The sequence below is a fragment of the Opisthocomus hoazin genome, chromosome 6 (genome assembly GCF_030867145.1).
Source record: "Opisthocomus hoazin isolate bOpiHoa1 chromosome 6, bOpiHoa1.hap1, whole genome shotgun sequence".
Taxonomy (NCBI): Eukaryota; Metazoa; Chordata; class Aves; order Opisthocomiformes; family Opisthocomidae; genus Opisthocomus; species Opisthocomus hoazin.
The window spans coordinates 61,336,051-61,356,210 of NC_134419.1; the positions used below are offsets into that span (position 1 = coordinate 61,336,051).

The following is a 20,160-nucleotide window of genomic DNA, read 5'->3' on the forward strand; positions in this document are numbered from 1 at the left end:
CCAGTCTGAGAGGAGGGATCATAATCAGCTTGAGGAACACTGTGGTTCTGAATATACTAAGGAGAAAAGTCATCAAAACAAAAAAGAAAAACAGCATGAGCAATTGTGTGCCTGTTTCCCATGGGTATTTATGCAGCATATGTTTAAACTTTTTTACATACATCCTATTCAGTAAGAATTAATAGTATCATAAATTAGCTGCTCCAGCTCTGTGTTTGGGCTCAACTGTGCCTAATCACTTTCTGATATAATTTCCCTAGCTGCAGATGGGATTCTGCCCAGGGTGAGTTTGGCCATTTCCTAACACGAACCCTGCATCGCTGTCTTCTGCACAGTTACCCTGAGGACGGGGCTGCTGCGGAGTCTACAGACCCAGTCACTAATCTGCAGGCAACCGCTTCCATACCAACACTATCTTCCAAAACTGTTCAAAACCTTTGAGCATTTCTTCATTCAGCTTGATTATTCAAAACTGTAAAGTAAATCAATGTCCAGAATGTGTAACATTTGCAGTTTCTGCAGGTACGTGTTTGTATTAGTATCTCAACATGGGCTTGAATAACTTATCCCCTTAAACTTCATCAAAATCGTAATTTGTAAATACTTCTAATGCAAAAAAGACTACTTCTCCCATCTAATTTGTTTTTATTTATTCTGAAATACTTTTTTTTGTCCATGAATCACTCACTTTGTTGCTCTTTTTCCCTCTTTTTTAATAGGAGATGAGGTGTTTGCCAGTTGTCCTCTAAACTCCTTGAAGATCTTTGACTCTGTCCAAGGCAAGAAATGCTGTTAATAGTTTGACATGGAGTTCATGTGGGCAGCTTGCTCAGGTCGTGTATATTGTCAGCAGCAAAAGCTATGATTCACAGCATTAGCAGAAAGACAGCTATTTAACCAAGCAGAGCCATTCTCCATCCTAAAGCTGCAAGTTCACACTGGGCAAGAATCTGCCCCAAGCTTTTATCTCCACTTTAACTCCTCATTCTAATGTGAAGGAGTGTTTGCTCAGAAAAGTGTTGACAGTTAAGGCGTGGGGGGGGGAAAGAAAAAAAAAATCTGTGCTTAAAAACTCTTGAAAGGATTTCATCTCCGGAAACATACCCTGTCATGCATTATAAATTTTTAAATCAGTTAAATGTTTTCTTTTCCATTATCCAAGACCAATTCACCACCTAATTACCTCACGTTATAATTAATGCATTCTTGAAACACAGTGGAGATTCCACTTAATGTTGGGATTTGTGCTTTAAGGAGCTCAGACTGCTTACAGTACAGAGCACCCTGCTATTTCTGGCACCCACCATGTGAGGATGGGTTGTGGGCTCTGCCTGCCCTGACCCCCACATCCCCACAGGCGCTCTGGGCCATCAGTAGGAGCTTTCTCCTTGCACAGGGTTGCACCTTCAGTCCCCATTCTGCCAGCCGCTCCCTTGGCAGTGCTGCTGCGCTCCTCCGAGTCTTCTCGGAGTGTGATTGGCAGTCACCGGGCACGCTTCAGGAAAATGAAAACACTATTTTGGACTTCTGTTTAAGCACCTTTCCAATATTCTCACTGTCACGGCTTATTGCAGATGCTTCTCCTAAAGGCTAGCAAAACAGCTTACAAAGAGATGGGGAATGAAGCGAAAAAACAAACCAGATTTTATGGTGGTCTTACCTAAAATTTCTTACTCTGTGCATTTAGATTCTCATCAGGCCTTGGCTCTGACAGCAGCTGCTCCTGAGCCTCCCATGAGTGAAGTGTCTTTGGCTGAGCCCACTCACCAGCGTTCACACGCTTTTTCTTCTTCCAGCAGCAGGATTCCCTCAGCGAGCACAGACAAATGAGAAGGGAAGTGGCAGAGAAGGTAAAAGAGCCTTTTCTTTCCCTGTGAGTTCCCAAGTCCTGTATTGTTACCAGTTCAGTAAGACCATGAGTGATCACAGGATTCAGCAGAATACAAAAGCCATCTATCAGGTGCCGGGGTGGGGAAATAAACCACCAAATGGAAATGGCTAATCTGCCGCCTCAGCCACAGCACATCCTAAGAGCCTGCTCATCCCTCCATTGCCAATTTACCGCTGAAGAGCAAAGCACCAGCATCTTGAGCAGCCTGTGGCAAGAGGCAGCATTTCATGTAGATCCTAAGGTCTTGGATATAGCAATAACTGCGCAAGGATTTCATTAGCAAGGTCTGTCCTGTTTCCCTGAGGCCGGTCATCATAGCAGACTTGCTAATAAATCTGACCTGAAAGCTATCTATCTGATGCTAAATTTTCCTTTCCTAAGGTCTTTTCCAACCTCTACAACTTTCTGCAAAACCCAGATGGGGATCTAACCGCTGTTCCACTTTTTCAAGCTTGCCTTGGGATTAGTATTACAAAAATCAAATAGAAGGGTAATGAAAATACATCTTCCTGGCAGGGTATGTGCTCTGGGGGAAAGTCAGTTAATGCAGAGATTAAATTCAAAACTGATACATGCATGATAAGTCTGGATAATGCGATTTGCAAAATGATACTGTCCTTCAGACTCAGGCTCTGATACCTTTTGTGTGTCTGCCTTCTCTGGGAGAGGAGTCTCTCATGGACCACTGACATGCCAAAGTCCTTCTTTCCAGCAACCACACACTGTATGCGGCTATGTCAACCAAGGCTGGTAAAGCATCTATTTATTTAAAATCCACATAGCAGGCGATTAAATTCACTGGTATTTTGGGACTAACAGTTGGTTACTAATGTCTCTAATACTTCTACTGCAGCTGGCATTATATAAATAAAGATACAAATCTACCTCTGAATTTAACTCATTTCATGCTATGAGCAAAATATATGTTTGTGGGAACTTCGTATGACAATGTGCATTCACATTACGTGATACATAAATTATGCAAGTATCCTGGAAAAAAAAAATGTTTTGAGGTGTGTTTAATGGACAAACATCTAAAGAGATAAAGGTAATAATCTTTGCAGTCTTGCAGTACTTCACTGAAGCACATTTGTAAGGCAGCAAAAGAGTATGTTTCATAGAACTGTTCAATTATAATGATAATAGCAAACTTTGTTAAAGGTGGGTGCTCTCTCATTCAAGTATGAAATTCCTGATTTGCAGAAGGAAATCCTTTCCCATGCAATCTTTATGTAGGGTCCAAATGATAATTTAATGCTTCATAACTGGACTTCCCAGGCTTGCTGCAGAACTGTCTGTCAGGAATACAGGTCTGGATGAAAAGAATAAGCAATAATTCTTGATAAAATTCTGCAGACTTATTATGATTTCTGTGGGATTCTGCTTCTGTAACATTCTGGCTTCTTTTTTGTATTTTGTGAGGTTTTTCCATAAAGAAATAATTACAGTTTCTTTTGATTTTTTTCCTGTTCTTTTTTTTCTGTTCACAGACATACCTACATCTTGGAGAGCAGGTGCGAGGGATCTGACAGGAAAGGAAGGGGTTTTGCGGTGAAGGCACTGGCCTGAAGCTCCAGAGATCTGGGCTCAGCCCTGTCCCTGTACCAGGGCCTTGGTGTGACCTTGAGCAGGCGGCAGCCGGCACCCAGGCACAGCCCGGCCCGGCATGGGAGCAGACCAGACAAGTCGGAGGTGGAGTGGGGCTCTGGGCAAGTGCCTCCACGCTACCCCTCCCTGCTAGCTGGGAGACGCATAGCAGCCCACCCGACCTGCACCCGGTGGGACCTCAGCTGATGCTAACCCAGGTGTCGGCAGCCTCGCCAGCCAGATCCCATTGACCTCCCCCAGCTCCCGTCTAGCTGGCGAGCAGACCCACACCTCCTCATGCAGGTGTCACCCCCAGCACACACAGACCTCACTCACCCGCCCTCGGTAGTGCATGGGGGCCCCTTTAGCTCTGTCCCTTCCCCAGGGATTCATCCCAACCACAGCAATACTCCAGTCGCTCTACCATAACCTTTCCCAAAGGCTCCAGTGATGCTTTTTTCATCTCAAAGCCCATCTCATTGCAGCTGCCACGTAGCTCCTCCAGATAACACCTGCACAAATGGAGGCAGCCACAGCTCTCTCTCTAATAAGGTAATGTGATTATTTTGGTTTTGGCTTTAGTATGGCCAAATCATTCCTTGAGCTACATAGTTTGTGTGTGACATTATTTTTGTAAACATCAGTATGCTTCATTATCGCTCTGTTTTGAAAGTCAATAGCCTTTACGTGGCAATTATGGTATGTTGTCAATTTGCTGAAATCAGGCTGCAACAAGATTGGAAATTATTGATCCTACAGCAAATCAGATTATAATCTCCCTAGGCTTCAGTTTCCCCATATGAAAAAGTGGGGGCAATACAGGGTTTTACTAAAGCTTTGAATGCTGAAGGACACCAGATGGTGGAGAGCTGCAGAAGGTGCCCTGTTGCTTGCTGAGTAGTCAGGAAACCTCACCAGAACTAACCCTTCTCAAAAACTTTACCTCTGGATGTAAATTATTGTTTTAAGAATGTATATGTCTCTGAAATGAATGATAATACACTGAGTCGAATGAAGATAATTCTTGACTTAGAACAAAGATAGTTTAGTTTCCAGCTGGGGTGAGAGTGTCTTAATGCCAGAACAAACACACTCTAATTTTTCTTTGGCCTTCCTTTGGGAAAACTAGCTGCACGCACACAGCTGCCAACTTCTGTTGGCTGAGTTGACACGCTTCTTACAGATTTAACTCAGCCAGTGATTACAATAGACTTTCTTTGCCTTATACGGCTGTTTCATATTTCTCAGCATCTAGCTCAGCCTACTCCCAATTATGTCTTCACAGATTAAGAAACAAGCTTTGTGTTTCTGGGGCTTCTTTGCGATTTCTTAAAATAGTGTGGCACTGACACTTTTATGCTTAAGGGCTGCTAAACCCACGACTTCTAGTCAGTTGTTGAAACCTGAAAGCATTGATAAAGAAGAATGCTGAGTAAGTATTAGAGCAGCCCCCTTTTCACCCCAAGAAATATGTTGTTCTTGATCATTCTCCCCTAAGACTGATCCACATTCAGCTTTTTAAAAAGTGTTCTTATTTAAGAAGCAGACTTTGTTTACACATGCAATAATTCTTTGTCCAAATTTTGACATATTTGAGCAGAAGGCTGTTCATGTTCCCCAAAGAAAGATTCTTCTCCAGGATATGGTCTATTAGTATTGCATTAGCAGAAGTTTGGAAGCTGGAACACACATCCCAGTGCTACTCACAGCTCTCTCTACCCAGGATAAATAGATGTGCAAAATGCCATATGCAATGACTCCCAAGGACCCTGGATTTCCACTCTCTGCAATGACAAGTACCATTGAACATCACTTTTGTTTCTCCAGGGTTAGGACTGTCAGAAGTTCAGTGGTTACCCCCTCTTTGGCAAATGCAGCAGATGGAAGGGGAGGTATAGTCAAGCAGAAGAGTCAACAAAAACATGTGAGAAAAAGTATTCGGAAACGTTAATATAATGTAAGCAGTATCAGTATTTGTCACCAGCGTATTCTGCTTGCAATAACAGATTGTTACTTTTTCTATGCTGACCATATAAGTGCGGTCCCAGCCCAGTGCCCGTGAAAAGACTCTTTTCAGTGCACTTAGAATGAATCCAAACCAGGATAACACAAGGACGACACATATCATTACATACTATGTGCATTTGCCTGGCATGTATTAGGTTTTCTTTTTTATCAGTTCTAAAGACTGCAGTGCTTTCCAAAATTTCTTTTTGTGGTATTTTCCTATTTTGGGTATATTTTACACAATATTATCTAAGCCAAAGTCCATTCAAAACCTGGATGCATTCTTGTAGCTTACAATCACCTTTGAAATTCAGGACAAATTAGTCAGGAAGTAAAAGCAAAATATTGGCCAAAGTAAAGAATTAAAATTCTCTGTATTGAAAACACTTCCTTCCATGGTAAGAACCACCTAGTCCTATTTTATTTTAGAGGTTAGTACAGGCAAGTACATAGTTGCATGGTAAGAAAGTGCAGCCAGTCTCTCTATATTTGATGATGGGGGGTTTTTGTGCTATAAACCAGCATTATCTCACAAGATCATTTTGTTTCTTCATGAAAAGCTTTGTGGAGGGCAAACAGGATAATGTCCTGAATCTGCAACAGTCAGCATACTAATATCATGCATTTCTAGCCAGCCCCAATCTTTGTTATTCCTGGGTCCAAGCAAGGTGCTTGGCTGTCAGGAGCGTTGCCATCATTCCTTTTTACCGAGCTGCCTTTTGTCTGCCACCACATTCTTACCACAGTATTCCTCTTCAAAAACAGCTGATACGGTGCAGTCAAGTTTGCACTGTTGGCATCCCACTTGCTGCAGCCCCGGCACTGCTGCTAGGATCATTAACGCTGAAATTCCCTCTCTGTAGTCCCAGAATTCCCTAAAGAGGATTGAACAGAACCAGAAGACAATGCTGGTGAAGGCAGCAAAGGGCAGGCAGGCTTGGGGATGTGCAGGGAAGAAAATCCTGAAGCTGCTTCAAAAGGGGAAAGCTGCGGCCAGGGAAGAGTCCAGCTCCTGGGGCAGCCCCAGCTTAGCAGGAGCTCACCTGGACTTTCTGTATCAGCAATTTGCACCAGATTTCTATGCTTTCCATTCCCTGGGTGACTAGGGGAAAGGAAAGAGAGACACCATGAACCAGAAGTGTTATGTGAGCAGGTTGGCTCAGCCCAGAATCAGGCTTATCCACCTGCTGAAAGCAAGGACATTTTGATACTAAAGGTATGGCACAGGTACTCCCAGCTGCCTTTTCTGTGCCTAAAATGGCTGAGTGTTTGCCCTAGATCTGTCTTTTCCTTTCTTTCAGCAATATCCATTTACCTCATATTAAACTATATGAAATTGCTCATTTAGATAATATATGCTTTATCAACATGTTATCTATTCAACATGGTCAATTAATCTTAGTCAGAGCTACATTAGTCCACTACTGAAATAAGACACAGTAGTTTCTAGCCACACAAATTATGCAGAATGAGGATTTCAGCCACTGAAACCAAACCACCTCATACAGTTTTCTTAGCACTTCAGGCAGAATCGGGTGGGCATTTGCTCTTGGATGGCAAACAGCTGCCTCTGTTCACTTAACCAGGAGGATGTAGCTCTGATCAAGCTGAGTCAACAGACAGATTCTGGCTGGCTGCCTTCAAAATTCAGGGGTGCACCGACAGCTGCATTTTGAACAGCCATATCGCTCTCAGCGTTTGTGTTTTGTGTTTGTGGTGGTGTGGATCCTCTCTGTGTCTGAGTTCGTATCACCGCTGTCTGTGCACCTCTGGATACAAATATTCATTGGTAAAACCTGAGTGCAAATATAATATGTAGCATAACTACCCGCGGTTAGCTCCGGTGCCAGTGTTGGTGGATGAGACCTGCGCGGTTGCATCATGTGAATGGGATTGTGTGCGGCAGCAGGCAGCCCTGCGGCTGTTTGCAGGGGAGTCGGTGTTTTCAGTACCCAGAAAGTGCATCTGCTTGTTCACGCACCAGCTTTCTGGAAAGCTCTGACCACCTCACCTCATGGCTCTTAGCAAGATAGTTTTAACGCATCAGCTGTGAGGAGTATATATTTTCTAACATTTGCTATGAATGTTTTAAACAACATACACACATTTTTGCTAAATAAAATCTGGATTTTTTTTACTTGAGATTCGATAAACTAAACAGATTCTTGTGGGACTGAAATGACAATAGGACTGCCCGTCAGCTAGTGAATCCCAGGATGTTCCATATTTAATAGCTAGTAGGTACGAAGGTAGAATGAAAGCCACTTTGATTTCATTTTTGGCAATATTGCCTGTAAAGAAGTTTAAATACTTGCTTAGAAGACAATTGAAATGCTTGCTTGGGAGGCAGGAGAGGATGGGAAGGCCTCCAGTTCATGACATGAGTTTACTTCATTAAACTGCAGAGTGTTTACATTTTTGTTTGCTAAATGTAGAAACAGCCCATCTCTTTCAGCTGAGAGTGGCGTCTGGGAAAGTGTGCAGAGATACAAAAAGCACAGTGCAAAGGAATGGCTTGTTAAGCTGCAGCAGGGTTGTCCAGTATGCTTCTGGAAGACATTAGTGGGAGAATGTGTTCTAAAATATATTAAGAAAAAGAAGAAACTCACATTTCGTAAGCATTTCATGTTGTTCGTATATGGCACACAATTTTGTTGTATTTCTCCTATAGCCAGAAAAGTTATCTCTGCTTTCTGCTGCAGTAACGTCAATGCTGCAGAGGCCACAACAAAGACTCATGGCTTTATTACTATTTCCTCGCATGCCTACATGAGTTGTTTAAGTGTTGTATCATAAAATCCAAGTTTAGACATGCTGCTGAAGAGGACAGGTGGAACTGAAGCACCGTGTAGGTGCCGACATGCTTTGGCGGTTAGGGACCATTTCACTGAAAGCAGAGGTTCCTCAGTCTGCTGGAAGTTTGCTTCGTGGCATCTCCAACACACAGCACAGGCTGAAATTCGCTGCAGAATTCCCTTCAGAGATCCCTGTACCTTTTTGGTGATGCCTCCCTAGAGGGGAGGGTTCACCCTTCCAGTCCTGGGAATGAAGTCAGCACTTCGTTATCACAAAAAGAAACAGAAAGTTGAAACTGTGATATTTATACTCCAGCCTCTAAAAACAGAGAACAGCTATCCACTGCTGGCTGTCTTTTGAATTAATGATAATAGGATTTAAATGTGATAAGACTTCACTAATAGGATAGCAGGACAAATCTGTGTCATACACAAGGTATATAGGTGGGGTGAATACTGATATTAACACTGGCAACCAGTAACATCCTAAAATATTGGCACGAAAGAGAAACTGTCCGGGATTTCCATTCTTTGAAAGGACAATCTGAGGTGGTGTTTTTGAAAAAACAAATCACAAGCCATCAGTGACACGCCTGGGGGTTGTCCGAGGTGGGCAGGAGATGGGGAGGAAATGTGCAGGGTTTCAGCAGCACGCGGCAAAACTGCCCAGTGCCAGGACCTTGCTCCTTTTCCGCAGGCAGGAGGAGCAGCCTTCAGAAGTTTAGGAAATCCTGCTGCAAATGAAGGGAAATGGTTGTCCTGGGCTTCCAGATTAAACCTTCTCAAATCTGTGCACTGGCACAAACTACACTGAGAAAAATGGACCGAAAAGTTCTACATTCTACGTTCTTCTACGAAGAAAGGTTCGTACAGTGCACATTAAGGCTCCCATTTGACAAAGTGCCCTCTAAACCAGACATGTAAAGCTCAGTTTGGACTGAAATTCTGTATTGCGTAGTTGTAGCTGTCTACATCTGGGCTCTGTGCTACTTCCAGCACAAGCTGGATACCTAAAAAATGGTACTATTGTATTGGGGAAGGAAGGAGAAAAAGGGGGAATGACAATACCACTGCCTTTGCATCTCACCTCCAGCAAGCAAATCTAACTAGTTTTGCAAATGACCTTCATTACTCAAAATTCATCATGAGAGCTGAAGCAGAGGTCTATAAGACTGATTTTGGCAGCAAATGCAGACTAAATGAGAAAAGATTCTGCTTTTGATTGTTCAGTCCCATCCTGAGGTCTCCAAATTAGTCCATCACACGGTTATTAATTAACACCACGCTAGAGTAAATATCTTTATTTAGTAAGCCATAAAAAGGGCTTGGGCAATCCCCATTTAGGTCAACAGTCTAGACTTCTCTTTAGGGTAAACTTTGTGCTAAAATTCTGTGATTTTTTTTTTTTTTTTAACTTGAAAGGTGCTCAAAGAGGACAGAACCTTTTAGTGAATCGGATCCAAGAGACATTTCACCATGCTCATGGCAGATGTTATCAAGAAGGATCATTTGTATTGGCAGTCCTTCAAAGGTTGCCCTCTAACCATGCTCAAATCAGGTTAGTCCCAAAGAGAACTCCTACTTTATTCTGGACATGGCTTCAAAGTCTGCAGCCACACAAGTTAGAAGACAATTGTTAAATTTTAACTGACATTACAGTTTCTTTCTGATCTATTAAACTCAGGTAAACTGTGATTGGTAAATACATATTTCTTGAGATCTGCATGTTAGTAAACACATAGAGGCTGATCAAGAACATTCCACTCCCCTGGGTTTTGAATGCTGCTTTTTTAGTAAAAAATTGGAATAGTTTCATCTTTAATGGATTGTAAGAATTTTTGCTCCATTGCTAGCTAAGCATTATGCTGGTGAACTTTAGAAAATCAGCAAACTTTAGAAGTTAGCAAAGTTTTTTACTTTCTTTTCTTCTATTTGCCAATAAATGGGAGGAATGAGAAATGAAAACAAAAAAAATTCTTCTGTACAAGTTGTGAACTACTCTTTTAACTCTGTGCTCAGCAGGCGACCCACCGTCTGGCAGCCTGAGACGCTGGTATAGCCCTCTGCTCGTCATTAGACTGGGGTTTAAAAAAAGAAATGGCGGTGCTTGTTTGCACTGCTTTTACAAAATGAAATTTGAGGGTGAATCACCTAAACAAAGCACTGGTCCCAGCAAATGTTGGCATTTAATCTACCCTCACTGGGTATTTAGAGATTTGCTTATGTGAGTGACAGAGTAATACCCCTTCTGCACTCTCACGCCAGAGTTTCTGCAGCCTCCCCAGTTAATTTTGCTTTGGGGCTGGGGAGTCTGAGGGTGGGGGACAGGGGATCCAAGACTTGCATTGCAATTGTAACAGTGAGAAATATTCTTTATATTACTTTTCCGGTTTTTGTTCATGTTTTTATTTGGTTTTCTGTTAACGAAAGGTTGAGAGGGAGGCTGGTAAGATGCCTTTGTCATTTCCTGCTCCCGATTCTTGCAGATTCGAAGGTTTATTCCAAGGCGCTCCAAAGCATTAGCGATGTGGAGGTTTGCTTCTGTGCGGAGATGGAGATGCCATGCAGTCCCATCTGGGGGCAGCTCTCTGGCCACGTCGATTAGGGTGGAAGGCTGGAATCATGTACATGGCAAACATCATCTTCCTCATCTCTAGAAGGGAATAATGTATCAGATGGAACAAGTCCTTTTTTTTTTAATTCTTTTCACATGAGGGAGACCTCAGCTCAAGTCTAAGATTTTGCTTATAGGGAAAAAATGTCAAACACACTTGGTGGTTTTACCCAACTTAGTTTTACTTCTTTTCTTTTTGGAAAGATTAAGCACATATTTAACATGGCTCTGTAAAACTGAGAATCCTCTTTCCCTGATATCTCAAGTCTTCCTTCCTGAGCAGCAATTTTCTGAAACACATCACTTTGTCTAGCCTGTCACTGATTGAACATTAGTTATTCTAAAAATGTCCTCTTTGTGTCTAAAGGGATTTGGTATGGCTGCCTGACAGAAGGCTGCGAAAAACAGCCCCCAGCTCTCTCTTGGTCTGCCGCACGCCAGTGTGGAGCCCAGGCTGTCGCTGCCCAGGTACCCCGCGGAAGATGCTGACAAGCTGCAGCGCCTTCACTTCTGAAAATTGCCAGGGTCAAAGGGAGGGGTGGGAAGGATATTCTGGTTTTCATAGAAGCAGGACACACAGCAAACTGGGTGCTGTAACCTGAATGCTTGCAGCACACTATAGATGGAGAGAGAGGCTGCATAGACCTTATCGATTTACAATCTACAAAACAAATATTTGAACCAAAGTGGGTCTCTTAAGGCACTCTGTTCATGTGCAACACATGACATACACTGACTGCTGTCCCAGTGACACAGTGAACTAGCAAATTCACTGCTCAGGTGCACATGCCCTGTTTCAAGCTAGCTTAAGATTCAAAAGAGCTTTGTAACCTTCAGCTCTGTGCCCATGACACCTGATCATCCTCTGTATGGGGCAGGTTTCCCATAAATTTACAAGTATTACTGAAATTTGCCATCATGGTTACAGTTGTACTTTAGGTGATTTCTTCATTAACAACTTTTTAAAGCACAGCCTGAAAGATGCACCAATACTTTTTTCCCGACCAATACTACAGGGCACCCCAGTGAGAAATACGGGTTGTACAGGGCTCTCTTGTGCTATATTTTCTTTTTTAAAGGTATTTTTATTTCTTCAAAGACACATTTACAGAGTTAAAAAAATGCATCAGGTGGTCTTCTTACTGGAGGTTTTTCGTACAAGGTGACAATCCTATGCAAAAAAATATATTTTGCATTTGTTCAGTTTTCTGAGGCCAAAAGAATGTAATGAAAATCATGAGGTAAAAGATGCGCCAAGATACGTAAGTTCAATGGAACATAGGCCCCATTCAGCAACGTGCTTTTCTAAAGTACAGGAGTACACTTTATATAGAATAGAACATTATTTAAAACACCATTATTCAAAAGAATCTTCCATTATTAAAATGAATCTAATATAAACACATTACAGCTTAGACCAGAGATTTTACAGAATTAGTTCTTTCTTGAATAAAACAGTGGTGTTTAGAAGAATGTCTGATTTTATTTCAGAATTGGCATTGATGCATATCCACCATAGTCCTTAGCAAATTGCTCCAGCAAGTGAGATGGCCAAAATTTTGCAGTTTATTTAAATCATTTAGTATCAGCTCCTAGTTCTTTAGTCTTGTCACAGAGGTGAGTTTCTGGTCCTTCTCATATTTGCAGTCTCTGTGTAGGTACTGAAAAGCCACAGTCAACTTCTTAGAGAATCAGCAAGAGGCGGATGCTGGCAGGGACCTCTGGAGGACAGTCATCTTGTCCAAGCCCCCTGCTCAAAGCAGGGCCACCTGAAGCTGGTTGCCCAGCGCTCTGTCAAGTCTAGCTTTGATTATCTCCAGGGGTGGAGACTCCAAAACCTCCCTGGGCGACCTGTTCCAGTGTTCGATTACCCCACAGTGAAAAGGTTTTTTCTTATGTTTAAAGGGAATTTCCTGTGTTTCAGTTTTTGCCCATTGCCTCTTGTTCTGTCACAGTCCTGTCACTGCAGGGAAGAGTCAGGCTCCTTCTTTACTCCTCATCACAACCATCAGGTATCTATAAACATTGATATGATGTTCAATCAATTGCCCCCAGTGATCCCAATTTCTTTCTAGAATCCGTTTCTTCCCCCTTCAGTGACTACAGCCTGGCTTCTTCCATTTTGGACAAATTCCTTCCCATTTGCAAATGTACATTAATCATTCAACTTGTCAGCTCATAGAGGTTGAATTGTAGCAGTGGGTTGGCCGCTTTACAGTTTGCCAGCTCTCTTCATGGTAAATTTTCATACATGAATTTAAATTGTTTGTTTGAAGTTCATTAAAGTGGTTCGAGTGCAGGAGCATAGCAAACTTGCTTTTGCTCTTGGTCTGAAGGCAGCGACCCTACGCAGTGCAACAAGAGAGAAGAGTGGGAATGGAAAACAGGCAGAGCAAGAAGGGACGCTCTATGGATGACCTAATTTGGTCAGGGTCTTGTAAGTTTATAATAATTTGCAGTTGTTTGCTACTCTCATTTGGTATTTCTACACTAAGAGTAGATTTTACTTGCAAGATCTGGCAAAGGGATGGTTAGTACTTATTAATACAGCTTTGTTATGCGAAAGAGAGATTAAGATAGAAATTAATTGACACAGTTGCACTTTACAATTCACAATGCAGCGCATGAACAGGAACAGCCTATTCTATAAACCTGCTCAGGTTCCACAGATGTACAGATCTTGAACAGACAGGCCAGTGACTCAAGGCAATCCTGCTAAAAGATGCTGTAGTCATGGCTCACAAAAGCCCACTAAAGTCATGACCAAATCATGTGAGTCGCTGCAGCGTGAGCACCGTGCCCTTCACCCGCGCGCTGGGCTTCCACCTGACTGCTTGCCTGTCGGTGGGAACCTGAAAAACGCCTCAGCTCCCCGGAAAACTGTGAGCTGCTCATGAGCAACCTCAGGTTGTTGAACTCAGCCTGAACCCTATTTATTTTTACTTCTGCAGACAGGACACGAATTATCCTTCTGACACCAGATCTGAGTAAGTAGATGCACTCCATGTGATCACATTCTCCCTGTTGCAGGAGGCAGCAGCAGGCCCCAGTGCTTCCTCTCAGTACTCTGTTCCTATATATATTTCTGCATGGCATGGATACGCTTACGTGGTCATGTGGGAAAAGGATCATGTAGCTTGACAAAAAGTGTGTAGGAGTGAATTACTCTGAAACAGAGAGAAAAGAGTCCACAGAAGCTCACAGTTGAGGAAAGCTTGCAGGTCTTAGCTGAAAAAAATTTGCACGAGTTGCATACGGTCTCTTGTGCTACCAGCAGAAACAACAAAAATCATATTTGGTCCCCAAAATGCCCAATATTTTGATTCGGACATAATGAAACGCAGATTTTACAGATGGGAGCCTCACTTTTGCACGTAAACAGTGGACTGATGCTGTTTCCAGCCCTTGTCCAAACTTGAGCAAGACTCTGATCTCGGTTCCCTGAGCCCTGGGTCGTCGCTCTCCCCGTGTTTTCTTTGTGCCAAGGAGGATCCCCTGGCACTGGGAAGCCTGCTTTCTGGTGCTGTGTAGCTGGGGCCTTGATTTTCATTCCATGCGAGAATCTGAAGGGAAGGAAAGGGGCAACTCTTTCTCCCCTCCTGAAAGCAGCAGTGTGAGAGTTGTTTCTGCAGTGGTCACTGCATCTTGAGCAAATAAAGGAGCTGAAACCTTCTTGGAAGTTATTATAAAGCCTAATGGAAAGTGCTGCCATGCTGCTGGTTTAGTCAGCTGTCAGGAAAGCCCTTACTGTCAGGTACTGTGAGGTACTTCAGTTAGAAACTCAGCTTAGCAAGAGGAGTGCTCTTCAGACTGCAGAGCTAGTTCCCACGACGCATCAGAGCAGCGCTTGCAGCTAGGTTTTACCCAGGCATGCAAGAAGTAACACAAACTATTGCTTTATGTGATAATTTTGGAAGGATGGCAACTCAGAAGGTAAGAGAAGTAGTGTGATAATGAGGACGGATGTTTCAGCTCTTCTGGTTCAGAGCCAGAAGTCCTAGGTGCTCTTAGGAGATGCTCCATATCCTTTACGCTACTTCCATCGTTTCTTTCCCCAGGGCTTGCAGAACCACTGATATGTAATTTCCATAGGTAACCTCTCTGGTGCCATTCAGTAACAGGGATAAAATGGAAGAAGGACAAGGAGGAAGGGCACAGCATCCAGGATCGTTCAATGGTAGAAACTGAACGTGACCTGCTGTGAGAGCTGCTCCTAAGAAAACAAGAGCTGATCTCCAAAAAACCAGAAGTGTTTTGTTCAAGCCTGAGTGATTTCCATGTCTGTCTTACCACCTTCATGAGCAGCTGCTAGCTTTTTCTTTCACAGTTTCTTTTGTGATGTCCCAGGAGGGAGATTTCAATTCTACTGTCAGGTCCAGCCATTTCTCAAGATGCTGGGCAAGTCAGTCCTCATCTAGTCAAATCAGTAAAAGCCAATTCTCAACTGTGCATTCTCTGTACTTGCATAATTTTTCGCTCCTGTTCATAAGAGGTTTCCTGATATTTGTCCCATTTCAAGAAAAGAATCTGAGCCAGTCTATGCACACAGACTCCAGAAGTCTCCGTGTCTTCTGATGGCCTTGAGACTTGATTCCTTTAGTTCTGCTGCGGATTGCGCCAGAATAAACTGATCTCTGAAAGGAAGCAAAATGGAGCTTTATTTATTTGGTCAGGGTCCAACCTCACCCGTAGCACAATGCAGCCTTCTCTGCAGGGCTGACTAATATCCACATAATAACAAGCAGCCTTTGCAGAGCGAGCTGTGCAGCAGCGCAGTGGCAACGACAAGGCTTGACAGGACCTACAACAAGCCAAGAGAGAGAAACACTGGAAATGCAGCTCGTGGCGAGGGGTCAGAGGGAAAAGAGATGAAGTCATGTATAGTCAGAAACACTTGAAAATTGTACAGATCTTATTAAAAGGAGAAAGAGCTTTAAAAAGGAAGGTGAGGCAGGGAAAAAGGCAGCATGAAAAAACCAGCAAGTTAGCAAAGGGTGGATGGAATTAGCTGTGTACACACAGTGCGTGCCAAGGGAGGAAGGGAGCAGAATGCAATGTTCTTTCTGGCCAGAGTCAGTCCAGCATGGTATTGCAGCAGCACACATGAGTAAAAAAATCTGGACTCGATCCAGTGGCTGCAAAGAGAATACAAGGCGATGGGAGCAGGAATTCATTTTATAGCTGGGTTTCCATAAGCTCAGCAGCTTTCTCCATATGATCTAGTAATTGCTATCTGCAGAAAACGGCTGAGGATGAATTTCAATTACCTGAAGCACAAGTGATTCATAGGCTTTGGGAGAGACAGTCAGTTGCTGAGGTCAGACTGGGAGGCTGTGAGGTATTTTATTTATACTCATATAATTCGATTTACAATGTTTGAACTGTAATTAAAGATAAACTTTTCTTATGACTCCAGCAAAGCTCACAACTAATTTCATAGTCTTTTTGTTACAGACAGTTTGGCAAACATTTGCCAGTTTTTCCAAACATCCTGGAACTAAATTTATTCAGCAATAATGAGAAAAGTACTAAGGAACGGACTTATGAAAAGCAATTGCACGTCACCAGTAAAATTTCAAGCAAAGTTACAATCTATAGCTACTTTTCCATTGCTAATGTAATGAAGATAAGAATGAAAATGCTAATAGTAATTTATTTGGGGGAGAAAAACCCACCAGGCTGAAAAACAAGAAAAAAATGTGCACACCTGATTTTAGCACTCCTGCATTACTTTTTAAGGACCAGGCGCTCCAGCCATGGCTAAATGTTAGCGCAAGGTATGTTCTCTACCGCAGCGAACTGAAACCTAACCCAGTACCATACAGCCCAAATGGTAACAGCTGCTTCTTGGCACATGTGAGATGCGGCTGTCGACTTTTTGGCAGTAGAAAGTACGATGCTTATGCTACCTGGAAGCATCCTACCCACCACAACTTGACAGGATTTACATATACTTTCAAATAATTACAGAGTGCTTTATGAATGCATAGTTAATAAACAGAGAAGAAAGAAGGGCCTGTTTTTCAAATAGTGAAACCTATGAGCCTGCAAATGGTGTATTTACACATTGTGGACACTATCGAACGGGAGAGACAAGTGAAATTTCAATGTAATTTTACCACACAAGCGCTGAATTGTACTGTCTGCAAGTGCCACGTACATCTGGCAGCAAATTGCATATTTCTGGGTTTTGATAGACATTTAGGTGTACCTTTAGATTTGTACATAAGGACATGTAAGCTATTGCTGTCATAGTATTTGCAGTGTGTTTTTACCACGGCATTTAAAAACAGACTAGAAAGCAAACCAAACTATGGTGCTTTTAAACGTGCTGCCCTGAGCAGCTGTTAAGCACAGACAATCATTTCAGCCAGCCTACAGCTTGCTATACAGTGCAGACTGCTATCCAGAAAGAAAATTCAGAAAGATCCAGAACTGCACAAAGCAGCAAGGTGTTAAAGCAGAGGGAGATGCAAAATGAACTCCATCTTTCAAACACGTTCAGAGAAAGCCTGTGTCCCTCTTTGCCGTGTTAAGAGAGCTGCTGCTGTTCCTTTTGCACATAAAAAAGACCTGAGAAGCAAAGTATAGTGTATCCAGCTGGAAGGAAAGAGCCTGTGTCATGGGGGTGTTTGTTGGAGTATATTCTATGGACATATTAATGTAGAACCTTTTTAATTCTGAGGGAAACAGAATATCTGCTTTGTTTTATCCCCGTAATGCTGATGCCAGGACCCCGGACTGCCAGAACTGAGAATGCCCAGGGGAAATCCCAACAACTGCAGCTGCAGAAGCACCAACCCTGCCAGCACTCCTCTTAACTTAAGCCCAGTCCTAAATGATGTTAGGAGCTGTCTCAGGACAGCCCGGTTTTAACTACGACTTCACAGAATTATTAATTTTAAGATTTTTTTTTTAACAGTTATGAAGCTGATCACTCAGCCTAAAGAGGGTTCCGTGCAGGAAAGTTTTTTCCACGTAAGTGTGTTGATTAGTTTATTTGTCTGTATTTTCACACACAATTATGCCATAACAGCAGCTCTTTCGAATACATCACATGGAAGTTTACTGTTTCTCCAAGCGTTTTGGAGCACTTACCATATCCAAGATCAGGTCTTCCTAGTCACGGCTAAATGCAAATAGACTGTGCTCAAGAAGCAGGCTTAGATTAAACCAGAACAACTCTCCGTTGATTAGGCACCATCGAAGCACTGTTTACTGTGGGTTTCTGTGTTGCCTCTGTTTCTCTCTTAAAAACCGAAACTGCATATTTAACACAGAAACTATCATGAGTTGTATTAAACAAAAGCACGCTTTAGAAAAAACACTGATTTTAGAACGATCATAAATATTTATACCAAACAGACCATACACAGCACCTTAGAGACTACACTCTGTTTATATAAATCCCACTAAATTCAGAAACTATTGATTTGATAGGCTGAGACAGCCATATCCAACAAACTTATATTTTTCAGAAAACCGCTATACAGTCTCCCATGACCGAAGTTTCCCCATTTGTACAGCATTCAGCTTTTGTTTTTGGTTAAAGCTACTCATAAGAGTTGCCTGCCATATGTTTTTTTACAAATGTCTATTCATCCTGAGCTCTAACGCTGGAAACTCTGCTCAGGCCCAGACGTTACAGCTGGAACCCGTCAGCCCTGCTCCCACTCAGGCAAAGGGTTCCTGCACAAGAGCGAGAGATGGGCAGCGGGTGCAGGGCTTCAGGCTGCGAGCCGGGGGCAGCAGATACGGAGCAGGGCTGTGTGGTTCACACACCAGGCTCCCATCCGCATCCCAGGGCTGCTGCTGTCACATGAACCAAACTATTGATTTACAGCAGTAATAAAGTACTTGAATTGTACATAGTTTGAGAGCGCTTTTGTATCTAAGACTGTTGGTTGGGGATTATCACAGCCTGGACTGCTGAAAATGAGCCCAGCAAAGACTGAGGCTGTTGTGCAGCTGGGTAAGTGTCCTGCTCTGGTCACCATCCGGTCACAGGCCCAGGAGAAGGCAGGAAACACACAGGTGGAGGAGGGGGGCAGGGAGAAATTGTTGGTGTCACCTTGCACTTGGATTAACTTAGAGCTGTTCAGAAACCATCATGCTAGAAATGATTTCTCTAAAAGTGTTTTTAAAATTTGATCTTGGTTTCAGGCCACGTAAGTCTCATTTTTCTGCCCAGAACAGATGATTATATCTGGAAATACATCTGCCATCCATGGGTTGTAATTGCAGTTGGAGGCTATTTTCAGATGTTCTTAACCTAAAAGATATAATTAAATGTTAGTTCTGTACACAGGCTGTATATACAAGAAAACCATACCATTGAAAATCCTTCTATTTCATTTGCAGATCGCAAGGGAATGTGCAGCAGTGTTACCCACTTAAAATAATTTTTTATTATCACAGCGTAGAACCCATGACTGTCTTTTTCTGATCAAAAGGAGGGGTTACCCACTTCCCTCATCCATGAGCAGGTTCAAAGCTGGGGTATGGGAAATAAGGGAACAGCTGAGTTTCAGAATCTGCGCCCAAGCCACTAGCAGTAATGGCACTGGATTTCCCAGCTATAACAAGCCCACATTCCCCAAAACAAAAGTATTATTTGTCTGACATTTCCTATTCTGCAGCAGAAAACGGGAACCAAGTTGACCAAAAACCTTGCTAATGAGAAGTTGTTTGCCAAGTTGCCATGTCCCATTAAGGCAGCACAGGATTTTATACACTTGCGTTACTGTACTTTTTTCCCAAGTTTGAGCCCAGTTTCCTGAAATGAAAGCAATTTCGTATAAAATATGAAGGCGTGACATGAGGACCAGCAGCCGAGGGCTCTCGGTGCACAAATACCACTGCTGCATCTCATTTCAGTGACGCGGATTGTGGAAAAGGGCAGCTCTTCTAGAAGGATTTTTAAGCTTGCGTGACGGGGGTAAAGTGTAACTGAGCTACAATAAGATCTGCATTTTCTCTCTGATATCCTGATATTCTGATATCTCGATTATGTTGAACTGTCCTTGGTCGTGTTCTGTGCCTTCGTATTATAACAGTTTAACAACATCTTAGCAAATTTACTTAGTTAACCCAAATAAATCCAAATTCCCAAGAATATACTGGGTTTGGTGGTTTGCTGAATCTGTGTTTTTATCAGAATATTTATTTTGGTGCTTCGCCCATCTGCTAGACCTCTCTCATTACTTTTTAACTTTCTTGCTCATTTGTTGCTGCTCTGCGTATAAATCAATGATGGCATCATATGG

At 42.7% G+C, this 20,160-nt stretch overlaps 1 long non-coding RNA gene across 1 annotated transcript; it reads left to right on the top strand.

Annotated features, from left to right (window-relative positions):
• Nucleotides 1–16,090: 16,090 nt before the first annotated feature.
• LOC142361739 (uncharacterized) lies at nt 16,091–19,881 on the top strand. The gene is made up of 3 exons (XR_012764354.1): nt 16,091–16,232; nt 17,817–17,872; nt 19,256–19,881. It is a non-coding gene; the product is annotated as an uncharacterized LOC142361739 (long non-coding RNA).
• Nucleotides 19,882–20,160: the final 279 nt, after the last annotated feature.